At 48.0% G+C, this 17,275-nt stretch overlaps 1 long non-coding RNA gene across 2 annotated transcripts in view; it reads left to right on the top strand.

The window, feature by feature from the left end:
* The window catches only part of LOC114012200 (uncharacterized), a 31,681-nt gene extending 18,472 nt beyond the window's left edge, over positions 1–13,209 (top strand). For both annotated transcript variants that reach the window (XR_003554506.2, XR_008746040.1), the window contains exons 2-7: positions 1,997–3,117; positions 4,829–5,082; positions 6,339–6,385; positions 11,201–11,327; positions 11,486–11,606; positions 12,192–13,209. This is a non-coding gene — a long non-coding RNA (uncharacterized LOC114012200). The remainder of the gene's footprint in view (positions 1–1,996; positions 3,118–4,828; positions 5,083–6,338; positions 6,386–11,200; positions 11,328–11,485; positions 11,607–12,191) is intronic.
* The last annotated feature ends 4,066 nt before the right edge of the window (positions 13,210–17,275 follow it).

Genomic DNA, 17,275 nt, shown 5'->3' with positions numbered 1-17,275 from the left:
ACTATATTTATCCCACTTACCCCAGCTGCTGTCCACCTAATTTCAAACTCAAGGGCCAGCAGAGAGGTGCATTGGCAGCAGAGTTTAACACAGCCATTCTCAGTCTGACGTGGGCTCTGGCTTTGGACAAAGCTCGTGCTAAGTAACATTGAACTAATTTAATTTTATGCTTTGTTTTTTATGAGTAACAATTAAGAAAAAAATCAGTGGAACGTAATTACAGCACCTTGAAGTGTAGCTTTACTGGGACAAAGGCTGAAATGAGGTTACAATATGACAGCCTTTTATCTCAGATCTGATAGGGGTGTTATTCATTGTATTAAAAGTTTGCCAAGAGAGGCTTCAGTGAAAATTAACCCGTGTTATCACAGTGAGTAATATCCTGGTTTTATCATGTGGAATAAATAAATAACATAGACTTTATGCTTTTGCTTAATGAGGTTACACTGAGTGCAGAGCGAGGAGACACTGTTAACTCCGATGCAAGAAAGCAGTGATTAAGGCAAGATGAAACTGGAACAGAAAGTGCCCCCAGTTTTCTTGCACAACGGCAGAGCTTGTATTACTATTAATTATATTATGCAATGGGAATAGGATGGAATTTGGCTCTATCTAGTAATAGACTGGGGTCAAAAACTCTTTGCAAACATTTCTGTGATGCTCCTGACACCATTTTCTCACCTTCACTGGTCATGGTTGTTTGGCTTGGAGCCATCCTGCCAAAACAACCCATCTGGGCCAGCCTGGGGAGCCTTCTCCACTGGGTCTTGCTGCTGCCTTTCCCATCTGTATCAAAGCGATGTGGTGTATCAGCAGTGCTGATGGCAAAAATCGCAAATTGGGGTCATAGGGTCTCTCAAACTGGAAAGGACCCATGAGGATCATTGAATCCAGCCTGTGATAGCTGCGGTCTGCTTGGTCACAGCACATGGACCTGGCTTGCTTGAGCATGTACGATGGGCCAGGAATGCTGGACAAGCACTTTCCCCAAGGAACTGAACTTTTTGAACTGAATTGTCTTTAGGTCAATAGTTAAACTCCATGGAGCATGTCTGTGATAGCAGTGGGAGCAGGGCTGGCAAAGTGGCTGAAGCCAAGGGAAGGAGAGGGCTAGTGTTTGGCTGGCTGCCGTGGCATGGTGCTCAGGGACATCCCAACTGATGGCATGTGCTGGTAGGGAAGGAGGGGATGCTCACTTGTGCTGCAAGCCCAGGTTTGGGAATCAGTTAGCCTGATAGCGTTGCTATGGGCAGAGAGATGAATAGCCCGATTCTGGACTTCATTAGCCAAGAGCCTGAAATTGTTTCATGTGAACAAAAGGATTGCCCAGGACGTTAATCCCTTGCACCTGTCTAGCTTTGCTCAACCTCGCTCTGCCTCAGCCAGGGTTGCATCAGCAGACACGACACTGCAGGCAAGAAGAAACCAGCCGCAGCAGAAGAATTAACCATGCTTTTCACTCAACACACTCATGGGATGGAGAGCCGAGCCATGCCAGATGGGTTTGAACTCCTGAGCTGGCAGAGGAGAACCTTGGCACCTCCTGGGCACATCCAGCCCGTGGGTTGGAGTGGTCTGGAGGGGGGGGGCGGGGGGATGGGGTGGCCGTGCCCCCGGGGATGCCTGTCCCATCGCCGCAGCTCTGCACACAGAAAGCACGGCAGAGCCTGGGCTCAGCACCGCTCCTGGCTCCAACTGCACCCTGGTTTCCCTTCCAAAAAGGAATGTTTTATTCCCCCTCCAAAATAATTGAAGAGCTTAAAAAAAGCAAGCAAACTGCTTGTCCCTTCGTGCCAATGGATGTTAATAATACCAGGAATACTGTTATCCTCTGGGCTATCATCATCTATAATACCTGCAGAAATCGCTTGGGTAGTTTTAATTATGTTTGTGCCTTTTCTTTCAGCTCTTGTTATCTCTTGGGTTCCTCAGGGCTGGGGGAAGGGTCACAGCATCGAAGTAACTTCTCTAAAGCGCCTTTGTTTTCCCTGCGCAGGTATTAAGTTGATGGCACAACAATCCCCAAGTACATTAGATTCGCTTTCCTGCCCACCCCTGCCTGAATGCAGAGCTTGTGCGTCCCCTGTGCACAGAGCGAGCCTGGCGTGGGCAGCCCAAGGAGCGGGCCCGCAGGAATGCAGGTGAACAGAGCCAAATTGTTCCAGCCGCGAGAAGAAGGGAAGAGAGAGGAAGAAGGAGAGAAAGGAAAAGCAAAGGAGAGAAGGAAGAGCTGGGAGGAGGGGAGTGGAAATAATCCTTGTCTGTGCGTGGTGGAATTTCTCTGGAGATATTTGCAGGGCAGTGTGGTTAAAAAAAAAAAAAAAATCCTTAGAAAAATAATAAAACGTCCTGCCTTCCACACATACCCGTGAGGGGAGGTTTTTGTCAGTGGCCTCCATGGGAAAGTGATGTTCGAGAGAACAATTGCTGGGCTGTTGTACCGCGCCTGCCTCTATGAATGAAGCTTAAGAAAAGGTGTCCTTGGACTCTTGCTAAAACCCATCATCTTCTCCATTCCCTGCGTGTGCCCGCTCGCTGCCGCTGCCTCCTGAAACAGGCCAACAACTTATAAACAAAGCAGTATAAAAGATGAGATGGGAGTGTGCTCAGCCTCATTTCCTTGCCGGCAGCCGCCAGTTAGCTGCTCGTCCCTGCTGCACTGTGGTGGGGTGCCAGGGCTGCGGCTCGGTGGTCCCTGCTCTCTGGGGAGCTCTGGCGTTGCAGAAAGCAAAGTTGAAGACAGAGGCGGGGGGAGGGGGGGCGGGGAAGCTGGTCCTGAACGGGGTCTTTGGGGCAACTTGTCCTTTGAGGTGGGCCAGGCAGTCCACGTGAGCAGCACAGGTGCTTTCTTGCTAAGGAGCAAATATCGGCCATGCCTCCGCCTGGCGTGCTTGCATGGCTTGCTGCAGCGTGCTCTGAGCTGCAAACTCACCGGTGAACAGGAGGGTTTCTGTAAGCACTGCAGGGACATGGTCCCTGTGACAGCCCCGTGTTGCTCCGGGGAGGCTGGATGTCCATGGTCTGCAGAGGAGCCCTGGGATCCCCACCACAGATGAAAAGGATAAAAAGGAAAAGCATGACTTTGGAATGGCTTCGCATAAACCCTCGGGTGTGTAGGTATGTGTATGCCTCTGTGTGTGTGTGTATGTGTGTAAGTACAGCACGTGTGCCTTCCCGTTGTTCCTGGCCTGGCTGTATTATGTTCAGCCCATGCAAAGACTCTTAATACCTTTCTCCAACCTGGAATGGGAAGTAAATCAAGTTTTTCCTGCTGAGAGTTTAGCTTGTTCAAAGGATGAACTATAGGAGAGCATAGTTTGTCAGGAGACCATATAGCTGCATAGGGTTTCAGCAGCATTGCTGTTGGATCCTCTCTCTAAGCGTGTCTTCTGGAGCAGGACTGAGGAATGGAGCTGCAGGGGTCCAGGGGGAGGAATGGTGGTGGCAGAGTGTCACCTGGTGCCTTCCCATCCTTACTGAGCTTTCCTCTCCGGTGTGCTCTGTTTTGTTAAAGGGTTTGACTCATTTCCTGAAGTTCAGCAGGTATTCAGAAAAGATACAAGTAAAATAAAAGCTTTATTAATGACATAAAATACAGATTGGTGTCGTCGGTGTGCAGGTAAGCAGCAGAGTGTACTATAGACTGTGCAAGTGCAAAGCTTTTATGTAATATAAAGCACAAAATTTATGGTGATTGTAGTTTGGGGCCTTGCATATGTTTTTGGCTAAGAAGAATTTAAGTTGCAATGAACATTTAGAACTTCAAGATTTTTTAAATATCTCCGTGTAGATTTTGAATATTTTTTCTTTTCTTCTGATATCTGTTACTTGGTGTTTACTCAGTGATGGTGCCTCTCAGTGCTGCACTTTGTGTTACCTATTTCTACAAAATAGTGAGGTTAAAGTTGTTAGAAATGTATGTCCTCATTAGCAGAATGGAGGGATGACCCTGGGCACCTAGGAAAGCCTGGCCTGGGGGTTAAACACAGGCTCAGGTTCAAAAAAAATATTTTCCATTTCTGCTTATGTCTTGTGCTCACGGCAGAATACGTCACATGTCTCTCTGCCTCAGTTTCCTATCTATTCAAGAAGAATTACGGTAATTATGGACACTCCCAGCAGTGGTGAGATAGGGGCGGTGGGCAGAGTCTGTGCGGTAAGCGTTGACGTGTTCACTTGGGCGGTAGCGATGGAGCTGCAGTTACTGAAGTGCCTCAGGGGATCGCACTGGATCTGCGCTGTGCTGAATCCAAAGGATCTGTTCTGAGCACCACAATGAACAGAAACTGGTAGTGAATGAATCAGAGGTGGAGGGAAAAAACAATTTCCTTTGAGTTTGTCATTCGTAGGTGTTGGGGGGAAAGTCTCCCGTTGGTTTTGTTAAAAAAAGAGAAAGAAGCAGATGTAAAGGATGCTTCTCACACCGGATCTGCTAAAATACCGCATGCAGCGCTAAGCTGAGAAATCATCTGTCATCACACTCCCATACCTAAAATCTACGCAGGCCATAAGCTCTTCAGGGCAGGAGCACCTTACCCCTTTGGTGCTACGTGCTGGGTGCAGTGCACCACAACTGTGTAGCTGGTCACACCTCGAGAAGCAGCAATGCCATCTCAGCGCAGCATCGCTGCGTAAGGCAGCTGCCGCTTGCGCCCAGGGGGAGCGTTGCAGGGGTGGGGGATAACGCCTCCCCACTGGGAACCAGATGTTGGCAGGAGTTTATTTTTCCCTCTATACAACAGTGGACATCCCTTACCTGATACCTGGCGAGTGGGTTTCGTTCTCACAACGGCCGATAAAGTTAAAACAACCTTTTTCTGTTTTACAGGGAAGAAACCAAATCAGAGGAGCAGCTGTGGGACTTGTGCAGCCCCCTGTGAAAAATGGGAGAGACCACGGAAAGGAGAAAAGCCACCGGGTTCCACTCCAGCCCCTAGTTTTTCCCTTTATAGCTGGAGGGATGAAGAACAGGCACGAACAGCACAGATAAGCGGCCGAGAGCCCTGCTGCCCTGTTCAGCCTTGCTGCACCCCTGGCAGCTCCTCTGGCCGAAGCAGGTTGGACCCACGTCTGGCACGTGGGGTGGGTGCAATGTGGACCTGAGGCTGATGCTGGCTCGTTGCCATTTTCTGTTGGCCAATAACTCCAATATTATTCTTCTGTAGCGTATTTATTTACTTCCCCCCACCCCTGCCCCATTGGAGAACAGGCAGCACTGTGAGAGAGTTGAGGGACTTGCTGCAGAGTGGGTTGGGTGACAAGGGGAGCCCGACTGGCAGAAGCCCGAGGCTGTCATAAAAGAAACTGAAACAGGAGTGTTAACGCTTTAGTTGAGTTATGGAGAAATGGGTTTACTGTTTGAGAAGAAATTGCGAGAGTAATACATCTGGGAGCATGCTGCGTCCCTTCAGAAGCTTGGGAGCAAGTGGAGGCTGGAAGGATGCTTGGGAGCACTGGGGGTGTGTGTGCAGAGAGATGCAGAACTGCAGATAATTTCAGCTGGAAAGGACCTCTGCAGGTCTCCAGTCCAACCCCACTCAGAGCGGGGCCACCCATGTTGGGCTGCTTAGGACATGTGCAGTTGAGGTCTGAGTATCTATGAGGATGGAGATCCCACCACCTCTGTGGTCATCAGGACGGTATCTGACCACCCTGATGGTGAAAACAATTTGTCCTAATGCTTGTGACCACTGTCTCCTGTCCTGTCCAAGAGCAGCCTGGCTCTATCTTCTCTGTACCCTCGAATCAGACAGTTGAAGACAGCAATAACTCACCCTCTTTCTAAGGCCAATCAAACCCAGTTCTCTCAGCTTGTCCCCTCCTCTCTTGATGTCTTCTACTGGACTCAAGCCAGTGTGTCCATGCCTGCCTAGTACAGGTGTCGCCCAAGACTGGGCAAGGTACTGCAGGTGTTGCAGACAGTGAACTGGCTTGGGTGGGCTGCACGGGGCTCTGTCCTCCTCTCTGTTTCACAGCTCCAGTTCTTCCAGACACTAAATGACATGCTGGCAATGGCAGCCCTTGTGTGTACTTGAATCTATGATGCTTGACATTGTTGCATCATGTCACATGGAGGAGGAAAGGAGATGTCCTCTAGTTTAGGTTTCTCAATCCACATGATCCTTCAGCTGGTGCCTACCTGCACCACATGGACTTGGAGTGTTTGGTTTTGGTGTTCTGGTCTAGTTCCTGATGCCTTTAGGAGAACATCTTCAGCCAGCGTGGTCCTCTGCTGGCACGAGTCAGGTTAACTCCACTCAAGTCAAAAGCTCCTAGAACAACAGTCTGCTGGGAATTATGAATAAATGCAAATAGTGTTTGTTTGATTTACTTTTCAGGTCTGGCCAGGAAACCTTCAAGTAGCAGCACTTTCCCTTTTAAGCAGGTAAGTGCTTTTTTAAAACATACACGGGAATGTCTGTGCTTCTCTGTTTATCACTATAAATCTTTCTGTGCCTGAGCTTTTAAATAACCATTTGCACAGTAACTTCATGCTCCTGAAATTCATGAATGTGAGGAGCTGATGGACCGAGCGGCTGCCGTACATGGTGGGACACCTACTCCAAATGGGAGAGGGGGAGAGAAACCACGTGGGGAAGCGGGTGATGGGGAGAAGAGGAGAATGGGGCTGGAGGAGACCTGGACAAGCAGTAGATGATGGTTGAATCTCTGGTCCAGGCTGGGGGGCTGATCCCCGGTGCTGATGCATGGGAGGTGGGGATATTGGTTCACGGGAGATTTATTTCATCTGGGGAATCTGAGCTGTTGGGGTGAATGCGAACGTAAGGAACTTCTCTGGGAAAAGATGGCGAATGACCAAATCAGCTGAGATTTTTGGCTGAACTGTTTTGTTCTAAAATTCTATAATTTTTTTAAAAAGTTGGTTTGTTTTTTTTTGTTTAGTATTCATTTTTTCAACATTTTTCCATAAAAGGCAGGAACTCTTTCAGGGGAGGGGGAGAAGTAATCCAACCTCCAATTTTCTGTCCCAAACCAGTTTTGACCAGCCATACCAACAATGTAATCATCAGAGAGTTTTTTTACCCCCCCTTCCTTAGCAAACAGCAAGCCAAGTATCATTTAAAAAAAAAAATCACCAATAAAAAAACATAGCAGCCTTTTGCCATCCATGGCTGGTGTATTTTTCCTTTGGAAGTTGGCCACCCCAAGCACACACAGGGCTCTGTGTGAGCCTCCCTCACCCTCCGAGAGAGCAGAGGAGAAAAACTCCCTGTGACTTGGATGGGTTCCTTATGGGGGGAGGTGGGCTGGCGGGGAGGGGGGCGAGCGCGAGGCAGCATTTTGAACTAAGTTCCTTTTTCTATTTTATTTAGATTAGGTTCTGCTCAGCAGGGTGATTTCTTAATTAGAGCAGCCCAGTCTTGCAGGCCTGTCGCTCCAGACCCCTGCTCTGCCTTCTTAAGTTTCACGAGGGAAGTTGTCGTGCCTGATTTCCTGAGCTCTAATATTCGAGCAGTGTGCGGTGATTTCAATGGGAGGAAAAGACATGTAATTTAATCGTCTTTATTAGATTTTGGGCGAAGGAGGGGGCAAAGCAGTAGGAACCGTGTCCTCTGCTTGTCTCTTGACTTTCTCTTCTGCTTCTAGTGGCCAGAGATGAGATTTCAGGGGAGAAGCAGCAGAAAATCAGTGATCCTAAAAGACCATGTAGTGATGGACTTTTTGTCCTGAGGTTACGAGGTTTTCCTGAGCTGTAGCTGTTATCTCAGTCTCAGGCAGATCCATGACCCTGCATGGGTCTACCATGGGGTTATTAATGGCAAGCTGTGATTAAAACTTTGATTTTTAATCCTCTTGGTTACGTGAAAGGGAATTCTGTCCCTCCAAAGGGTGTTGCTGGAGTGGGGTGAGAGGCTGGTGGAACGGGTTCAAGCAGAGTAAATGGGGAAGCAAAATGTGGAATTTTGTGAATTTCAGGTGTCTTCTGGGAATCCGAGGTAGGCAGGCAGCGTGTTCCCGGGGGGAGCCTACCTCTGCCGGGAACGTGGTATCGCCATTGTGCCACGGGCACAGCTCTGTGCAGCTCTCTCTTCCAGATAGCAGGTGAGAGCTTCCCCCAGCCCCCTTGGGCCAAGGCAGGGAAAAGTTTTAAGAACAAAAATGGGGGGATTTTTTTGAAACTAGAGGTGGTGAGGAAAAAAAAGGCTTCATTCCATGGTAGTGGCTCAGGGGGTTGATTCTTCCTGTCATCCTTGCTAGGCAGAGGCGATGTGGGACGGCAGCAGGGGTGTGCTGAGGGGCACTGGGACCTCTGTGTTGAGGTGGATGGTGGAGGAAGAAATATGCCTGCGCCAAGACCTGTTCGTGCTGACTGCCTGCACATACACACCATATATGCCCAGCCTTTACTTAATGTAAATCAACGCTAATCCATTGATACCAGTGAGGCTGGGCTATTTTAGCCACCGAGAGCCTAGCCTTCCGTATCATATGCACTCAGCTGTGACTTTGTAGGTTAAAAAATATTAAGCGATGCTCAGCGGGGAGCAAGGGGTGTCACATTCACATTTAATTCAAATGAAATAAAATTCTGGATTTTTTAATAAATCCATTTTATGGCTGGAACAATAGCGAAAGAAGACCTGGAGACACCGTATTCTCTCCCTCTTACCACATGGGTTTGAGTTATTATTTTTCTAGCTGGCCTTATGAAAGGCTGCCGTGGAGGATGGGAGAGGTTTATAACTCAGTAATGGGCTTCTCGCCTCAAAGTGGTTCCAGTCGCTCTCAGCTGGGTTTGAATGGGATGGTTTTGATTACCTGCCATCAGCGTGCGAGAGCCCATTGTGATTGTGGGCAGCACCTTTGCAGTGGGCAGCAAACGGGTGTGGGGTGCTGCGGGTGCAAATGGGGTGATGCTGAGCCATGGAGGAGCTGAAGCACAGGTGGCTGCTCGCACCCTCCTGGTACAGGTGGTGCTTGGGGAGAAAAGCATCTCCTGCATTATCCGAGTTTGGCAGTAACTTTAAAAAAAGCCCCCTTGTTTGGCTGAGGGGGTCACTTTGCATTTGAAGAAGGACCTGCATCACTGCAGCTGTGACTGTATCAGGATGGTGTGTTTAAAGTGTTGCATTTGGTGGGTTGCATGGTCTTAATCATGGGTTTTAGCAGCTATTTATCTGCCTTTGCTGTATCTCCCCACATGCAGCTGCTCTGTGGGCAGCAGTGCTGCGGTGGAGCTGGCTCCCTCGTTTATTCAAGGAGGAAGAATTACTTGGAAAGCTGCTTCTTTGGGGACGGTGATGTGAGTCAGTAAACCACTGCATTGTCGCCTGTGGCACAGCAAGGATGGTGGCTCCAGGGGGTGGGGTATGGTGAGCAGTGGAGGGTGAGGTTTGTTGTGATGCTGGTGCAACGGGAGAGTCACTTGCCAGATTTAGGGAGTATTGTTAGGTCTTGGGGAAGACCTTGTGTAAATGCTGTGTGGGATGTGCTTGTCTGAGGACATATTCACAGTCCTTCCCCCCACTCCCCCGGCATGGGAGCCAGCACAAAGCTGCCCTGTGGAGCAGGGATGCTTTTCTACAAGGTGTTGCTTGAAAAGCCCATGATACGCTGTCCCCAGGCAGGCAGGCTGTGAAAGCAGCTGCAGGTGCCAGGGAAAACTTCTGGTAGTACATCCTACCTGTGTGTCTGCATCATGGAGGGACCAAAAAAAAACCCACTACTGCTGGTAAAATAAGTTCCTTCAGTTGTAAGCTGTGTTTTCGGGGGAGGCTGGAGCAGCTTGGTGCTTGGAAAGCAGCATGCCTCATGAGAGAGAGAAAGAAATTACAAATTAAAACCAGAAAGCCCTTTTCCCTCCATCTCCTGATGCCTTGATTCAAGGTATGCATAATCATAATCATTATTTTTAAGGGCAGCCCCCCTCCACCTCCCAGGGTCTATGTTATCTCTAGAACCACCCTCTGACTTTTTATTGCAAAAAAAAGTCAGAGGACACTGGAGAGAAACTGTATCTGCTGGGAGGGAGGCAGCTTCAACCCCTCCTCCTCCTCCCTGAGACCATCCGAGCTGCAGGGGTAGGAAAGGAAGAGGAGGGAGTGATGAAGGTCACCTTCCGCTGCCCCGGGAAGGTAACGAACCCCACGCAAAGGCCCAGGTCGAGCTCTCCAGAGTCATTATCGCAACAGGCTGCGAAAGGTTAGGGAGGAAAGAGCTTTTCGGAAGTCTTTGCCCACTAATTGATTGCGAAGAGCGGAAGGAAGGATGTATCGAAAAAAGCAAAAGCCCCTGCGCTGTTTGTGACCCCCTCCCCCCTTCCCGAAACGTGCCCAGCCAGGAGGCAGCAGGTTGTAGTTTTGACTGTAACAAAGAAGAAGGGAAATCAGATTCAACAGGAGCAGGGTCTCCTTTCAGTCTAATGGCAGATGTGGAAAATGTTTTCCAGCATCATTAGAAAGGATGAAAAGCCCTAAAGGCTGGCTGGTGCCCTGTCCCTGCCTGGTGAAGAGCGCAGGGGGGACGGCTGCACCGGCTGCCCTGGCTGCTGCCTGCAGCTCTTGGCACGTAGCACAGCATGCCTCCTGCTCGCCTTGCCTTGCCCACTGGCACCTATGCCAGTGTGCTCCAGCCCCTCCGAGCCACACGTGGTGGTCCTTTAGGGTAAAAGCTGCCCCAGCATGAGTAGATGCTCATGTAATGCACGGACCAGGGGGCTGCTCTGATAAAACCCCATTTGAGAAGGTAAGTGATGGTTTTAGCGTGAGTGGGTGGGAGTTGTGCCCACAACATTTGCAGCTAGGTTTGCAGCTAGCCTGGAGCTGGGATGAAGCACTGAAATGCCAGTTTGAGTCACCCTCAGCCCATGCACAGACAAAATGTGCTGCAGCCACAGCACAGGGGCTGAGTTCTCAATACCCATCTATGGGCTGAAATACGAGGGGATTAGTACAGAGCTTTTCTAAGAATTCTCCTTCCCTGCAGTGCATCAGCCCATATGTTTCTGCAGCCTTGAGACCAGCCCATGGACAAGGTCTCAAGATGTTTGCCAGGGAAAACCAAAGTACTAGGTGTTCCGCGGAGTCCCTGGGGTGGTCTGCCTTGCATGGACTGGACAGAGGCTGAAGAGGAGATTTCTCCTTCTGGTTTAGCCTTAGAGAAGCTGCTCAGCAATATGCACTGGAGGGGACTGTTTGAGAAGGAAGTCCTTGCAATGATTGGGGCTTTCTGGCCATAGGTGAGATGGTGCCCAGAAATGAAAGGCAGCTGCAGAATTTGCCTCCTCCCAAGACTGGATGAAACCAGAGCGCTTTAAGACAACACAGCGCAAGAATCAATCCGCTCAAGTGGCACCAAAGGGTTGTGTAAGTATGTTGAGTATCTCCTGCAACAACATTGGGTCAGTATCTACACCAGGAAGTCTAATTTCCTACTTCCTAATCAAGTTCTTTGAAAAGAAAACAGACAATAAATGCCATCCTATAACCGCTACCTCTTCTAAACCTTTCCGTCTGCCTTCCAGACCCAGGAGAAAATGCAGTGAAAGAGATGAGCCAGGCTTCTGGGGAGCGACCTCTTTGTCAATGCTAATGAGTGAATCCTGGTGCAGCCTCAGGACAGTAACTATCATCATTGTTATGCTGGTAAGGAAGGAAAAAAAAAAAAAAAGGGGAAGATTTTTAAAGCTGACAGGATTTGCCCAAGTCACCTGGATAAAATTGGGAACACTCCCTGACCGATCAGGAACAGACTGAGACTGGAAACCAGTTGCCTTGATGCCTTGCTCTAACCACTAGACGACCCACCCTGTATGAGCAAACGGAATAAAATTTGAAAGAAAACAAAAATCTGACTTGAAAAATGTGTTCCGCATAGAACCAGAATGTTCAGCGGAGAAAAAAGGATGCAGTCCAAAGTTTTACTTCCAGGCAAACATTTCAAAATGGACTTATAATGTACCCTTTCATTTAGACTTTATATGAAGGTTTTACTTGAACTTGTAATGAAGATGGAAAAATCCGAGGTTACCATGGCTACTGGCACTTTGCCTAATACACTCAAATCTTTTTCCCCTAATAAAATAGATTTCAGACCCCCCCCTATAAAAAGGGAAGAGTTAAAGACCCTATAAACAACTGTAGGACTAAGAATACTATTCCATGTAAAGCAGGTTCTGAACATCACGGCAAGGTAATTATGTTAATTCTTTTTTTCTCCTCACCAATTAGGCCCCCAAAAACCAGAGTCCAGCTCTAGATGGTTCTCCTGCTGGTAACTAGGAAAATACCAGGAATGAGAAAATTGAGGAGTGGCGAACGAAGTGCCTGGTACTCTTTCTGGGATGTTCTCCTGTTGGTTGGAAATGTAGGAAGAAACCTGGTTATTTTCATGGCTCTTGCGGTCTGCAGCTCCATCCCAGCTGTGACGGACCCTCTTGGGAGGTATTTCAGTTGTGCTGGGTTCTGCTCAGCACTCATGCTAGCAAAATTCAAGACAGCTCAGGCTCCCCGGTGCTGTACAGCAGTTGCTGCTGGTGAGATGATGCCTATTTGACCTAAATCAAGGACTGGACTTGAGATCTTGTTTGGTTAGCATACACATTTTTTATGGTTTGGGTCTTGGCTGGGGGACAGAGCTTGATGCACACCTTGGATATAGGAGGCAGAAAACACCTGGGAAGAGGTAGAAGAGGCAGCTTGTAGCCATCTCCTCCTGACTATTTGCAGCTCCCTGGCTGAGCCAGGAGAGTTGGATCCAGCAATGCTGTTCTTCAGCTTGGGCTGCTGCTTCTTCCTGGTGTCCCTTCAGGTACATGTTCTTTGTTGGCAGGAGCAGAGGCTCTGGCCATTCCCTTGTCCTTTGCAGAGCAGGTCTCTTCTTTCCCTGATGAATTCTGATGGGCTTTTGTAGCTTTTGCTGTTGCAATTTCCCCTGGAGATCTTGGTGGGAGCTGATTTGGGCCATGCAGGAAGGTGGCTGGGCTTTGAGGTCTTCTCAGAGGAGACTGAGGATGCTGAAGTTTCAGGGATGTGGATGGCCAGTGTGTGCACATAGCTATCACTGGGGCTGGTTGAAAAATGGTTGTGACATTTATGTGGGTAGGAGACAGGCACAGGCTGTGGAGATGAATGATAAAACCCTGTGGAGTTGTCCTGGCCCTGTCCCTGACAGGGAGGTGGAAGGAACCGCTGATGCTCTTGTTCTCTTTAGGCTTTCGGGGGATCCTTTTAATGCAGCAGCTCTTTGGCTTTTGAAAGTGGTGGCTGTCCGCCAGCCCGATTTATTTTAAACATGTGTTTCTGATTTGAAAATGTCCAGATCTTGAAATCTTTAATCTTCTCACACCTAGGGATTTTTTTTGTTTTGTTTTTGTAAAAGGCTGAACCACGTGCACAGGTTAAAAAGCAATACAGACTATTTAAAAAAAAAAAAAAAAACAACAAAAAGAGAAACAGTAAAAAATAATAAAAAAACCCCAGCTGGCAGTCTTGTATTATCAAAGCAAGATGCAGCATGGTGATTCAGTGATGCCAACAAATAAGGCTTTTGTTTGTCTCACCACCGTAATCACCAATGAAACTCCCTGAACTTAGTGCTGAAAAAGATCCTAATGGATCCCTCTCAGATGAAAAACCCCCCGAAGTATTTGTAAGGCTGAAGCAGGTTGTCTTCCCTTATGTTTAAATCCAGTCCAGTTCTGGTGTAAAACTGGAAGGGTTGGGTCTCCCAGCTGCTGAAGGCTCAGCAGGGCAGGAAGGCTTTCCTCCTTGACCTGGGATTTGGGAAGGTCGCTTGGTCTTCCCTGCCTCTGCCATGGAGGCGGAGAGGGGAGGAGGTCAGGTCAGCCCGGGGAAACCTCTCCTGGGGAGGGGACAGGAAGGACTCGGACATGAATCACAGGGAGGACTTCAAAGGAGGTTCCTCCCCTCCCAGCACAGGAGGAACAGCTTGGGATGAGCCCTGCTCCACGCCGAGAGTCCCCAGGACGTTTTGCATTAGTAGCATATGATGGAAATCAAAACTGACAGATTTAAAATGTGCAAGGGGAAAAAACTTTTTTATAGCAACCTACAATTAACGTGCGGCTCAAAGGGGCTATATATACAAACGTCTAACCAAAGACACTTGCTGCAGAAGGATGTTTTTTTCTGGCATATGGCTTATTTAAGATCTAAACAAGTGATTAAACTTTTAGCTCTGCAGAAATGCTCATCACTTGCCAAACTGTTCTGGGAGTGCTACTGCTGGCCTCTGCAGCCTCCCTCCTGCTGCATTTTCATGCTCGTTTGCGTGCTGCTCCTTGCACTGCTGTAGCCTCTGGTGCAAAGGTCTGGGCAGAACAGAGTTTAATTCAAAGCGTGTCTGATAGATGGTGTCAACAGCTGCCTTGCGTTCTCTCCTCCACCATCCAGAAACATCCCTCTGGCCCCTGAGCACATCGCACTGTTCTGCTGCTGCCTGTACGGTTGGTATGGATTGATGCTGAGAGAGGATAAGTGCGAGGTGCTGTGTACCTTTGGCGGTACAGCTCTGCAGCCCATGTGGACACAGCAGCCAGCATCTTCCTGTACATCTCCTGGGGATGGTGGGAGGAGAGAGCCATGTCCGTGTTCCCTCCATGATACACACATGGATTGGGGATGCTGCTTCTTCCTCCTTCCCATTTCACTGCGGCTCTCCTCACAGCAGAAGGGCTTTTAAATGTCTCCCTGTGCACAAAGAGTTAAGGGGACTGCGCAGCTCTGAAGATAAGAAACAGATGATAAAGGTTAGAGGACGGATCCCATTTCCATTATGCAGCCTATAAATGCAAACTAATTAGAATGCAGCCTTGTTTCCAAGAAAATGCAAAGAAAGGAAAAAGAAAAAAGAAAAAAGAAAAAAATCCCCCTTTCCTCCCCAGGAAAGAAGCCGACTGAGCACCAAGGGGCTGAGAATATGGAATAACTCAGCTTAGAGCTGGAAAATACACATCAGCCAAAGCGTGCAAGTGGAAGATTGCTCCTTAGCGCTTTCCTGGGAGTGCTGGGAGGTGGCTGAGGAGGTGCTGGGCTGTCCCAGCCCTCTCCTGGGGAAAAAAACTTTGGGATTTACCCTATTCCAGCTGCCCTGTGGGTCTGGTAGCAGCTGATTCCTGCCTAGGTCGGACCCAATGCTTCATTGTGTTGGTCTAACACTTAGCTGCAGAAGGGTGGGAATTAAAGCAAACACGGTGGGTTTTGGTGTGCTATGAGATTTTAGAGCACCAAATGCAGGAGGCTAGCACAGATTCAACGGAGTTGTTGCCATTTAAAAAGAGAGCACTTCAGTGTGTGCTAGTTACGCATGTTTATTGCTATTTACACTGACACACATACCTGCTGGGCTCTTGTCTTACTGAGGCAGAAGGGAAGCATGCCCCTAAAATTTTTGCTGACCTGGTGCCTAGGGTGTTTTTGGCAAAAAGGGTCTAAATACCAGTTATTTCTGGGACTTTAACGCCACCTATCCTTAACCATTCCCTGAGAAAAGAGTGTAGGGAGCTTACCTAGTGACTTAGAGACACGCTGCAGTTTCCCTCTGCGGATCAGCTCAATGTGGCTGTATGACCACCATTGAGTTTAATTTTTTTCTTTTGTTTTCTTTTTCTTTTAAACTTTATTTTTTCTCTCCTCTGCAGTTCATTAGCATCTTCCCTTTCCTTGCTTGCTTTCCCCCCCCTTGCTTTCTTCTGGAACCTAGAAGTATTTCACTGTGGCTTGCCAAACGATTTCTATCTCAGTGAAAAAGAACTTGCTATTTCCTGAAAACCTACCACTGTTTTCTCTCTCTCTCTCCCTCTCTCTAATACATTCTGAGTATTGAAACAAATCCAGGTAACTTGATAAGAAGTTAATGAAAACAAATGAATTCTGTTTTGCGAAGGTGCGTTGAGGAGAAGGGCAGCAGTGTTTGCGAGGGAGTGAATTGTCTCTGCTGAAAAGAGATTTCAAGGGACATCTGGCTTTAGAATCCTCCCGTGCCAAATTCTGAAGAGGAGAAACGGCAAAAGAAGAAGCTCTGTAAATTTCCACTTGTGTGGGTTTTTTTGTTATTTTAGACATTGTTTGTGAGAAAACTCTACGATGATGTGGTTTGGTCAATATAATGTGATATGGTTTTGCAAGAGGGACCGTACTTTCCGCCTGATGAACCCCAACCTCCCAAGGACCTCGGGATCGATGCTTCCAGCATCAGTCCCGGCAGCCCCCTCCAACCACTCATGGCACCCTCCTGCCCAGGCTCCCCACAGCCCAACCCACCCCAGCACCCTGTAACAACCCAAGGAGAACCATGGCCATTACTGCTAACGCCAGTAAAAATCCTAATGTAGCCCTTATCCCATGGACGGTTGAAGAGCTGAGTCCCCCAGGGATGCAGGGGATGTGGCACCCCACCGTGCTCTGGCTATTGCTCTCAGGCCAAAGCGTTTCCAGCGCGATGGGGATGTCACCATTTCAAGGGGCATATCGGTAGGCTTTCATATTTTCTTTTCCACTGAGCTATTTTATGAACTGCACTGGAGCACACTGGGCAAAAAAAAGAAAATTAAAAAAAAGGAAGAAAAAAGGTCTTCATTTAACCAGCTGATTCTTTTATTAGGCTGATTTTCAGCTGCATTCTACCTTTCAGCACACAGGAAGTTTAGATTTTAAGAAGTTTATTTCTTTATCGTGCATTCATTTCCGAAGGCTTCGCTGTACTTCAGGGTAGATTTCTGTTTGGTTTGGGACTTGGAGAAATGAGCTTTTGAACCGATCAGTTGTGGGATAAGGTACTCTGTTTGTTAGATGGGTTTCTGTGTTGCATAACTCACAAATATCATCCAGCATTTAAGAAAATGGATGATTATTTTTTTCTTCACCCCCTCCCCCTCTCTAGTCGTCCCCATCTTCTGTGTGATTTTTTATGGTCCATGATTGGAAGCAAAAGGTCTAAAAGAGAGAGGAAATCAAGCCCGTCAATAAATGCTAAAAATATTTAGTGTGGCAGCCTCTGTATTTTCTTTTTTGTGAAACACTGATTAATATTCAGTGGTTGAAGGTTAATACCCCATTCATTTTATTCCCTTTACATCCTCTGCACAGCAGTTGCTGCTCCAATTTCGACTTCTAATTCATGCAAATCTGGTTCCAATCAGGATATTAGTAACTCACTGCATAAGCAGGAGGAGAGTTTAAAAAAAAAAAAAAAGAAGAAGAAATCACACGATTGTTAAACTTATCTTTCAGTCCAAGCCTATACACACACAGGGACACCCCAAATCCTGAAGGCTGCTGTAATGAAAGAGTGT

This window comes from Falco peregrinus, chromosome 2 (assembly GCF_023634155.1).
Source record: "Falco peregrinus isolate bFalPer1 chromosome 2, bFalPer1.pri, whole genome shotgun sequence".
NCBI lineage: Eukaryota > Metazoa > Chordata > Aves > Falconiformes > Falconidae > Falco > Falco peregrinus.
The sequence above is the reverse complement of the archived record's forward strand: the minus strand, read 5'-3'. Positions and strand labels throughout refer to the sequence as shown.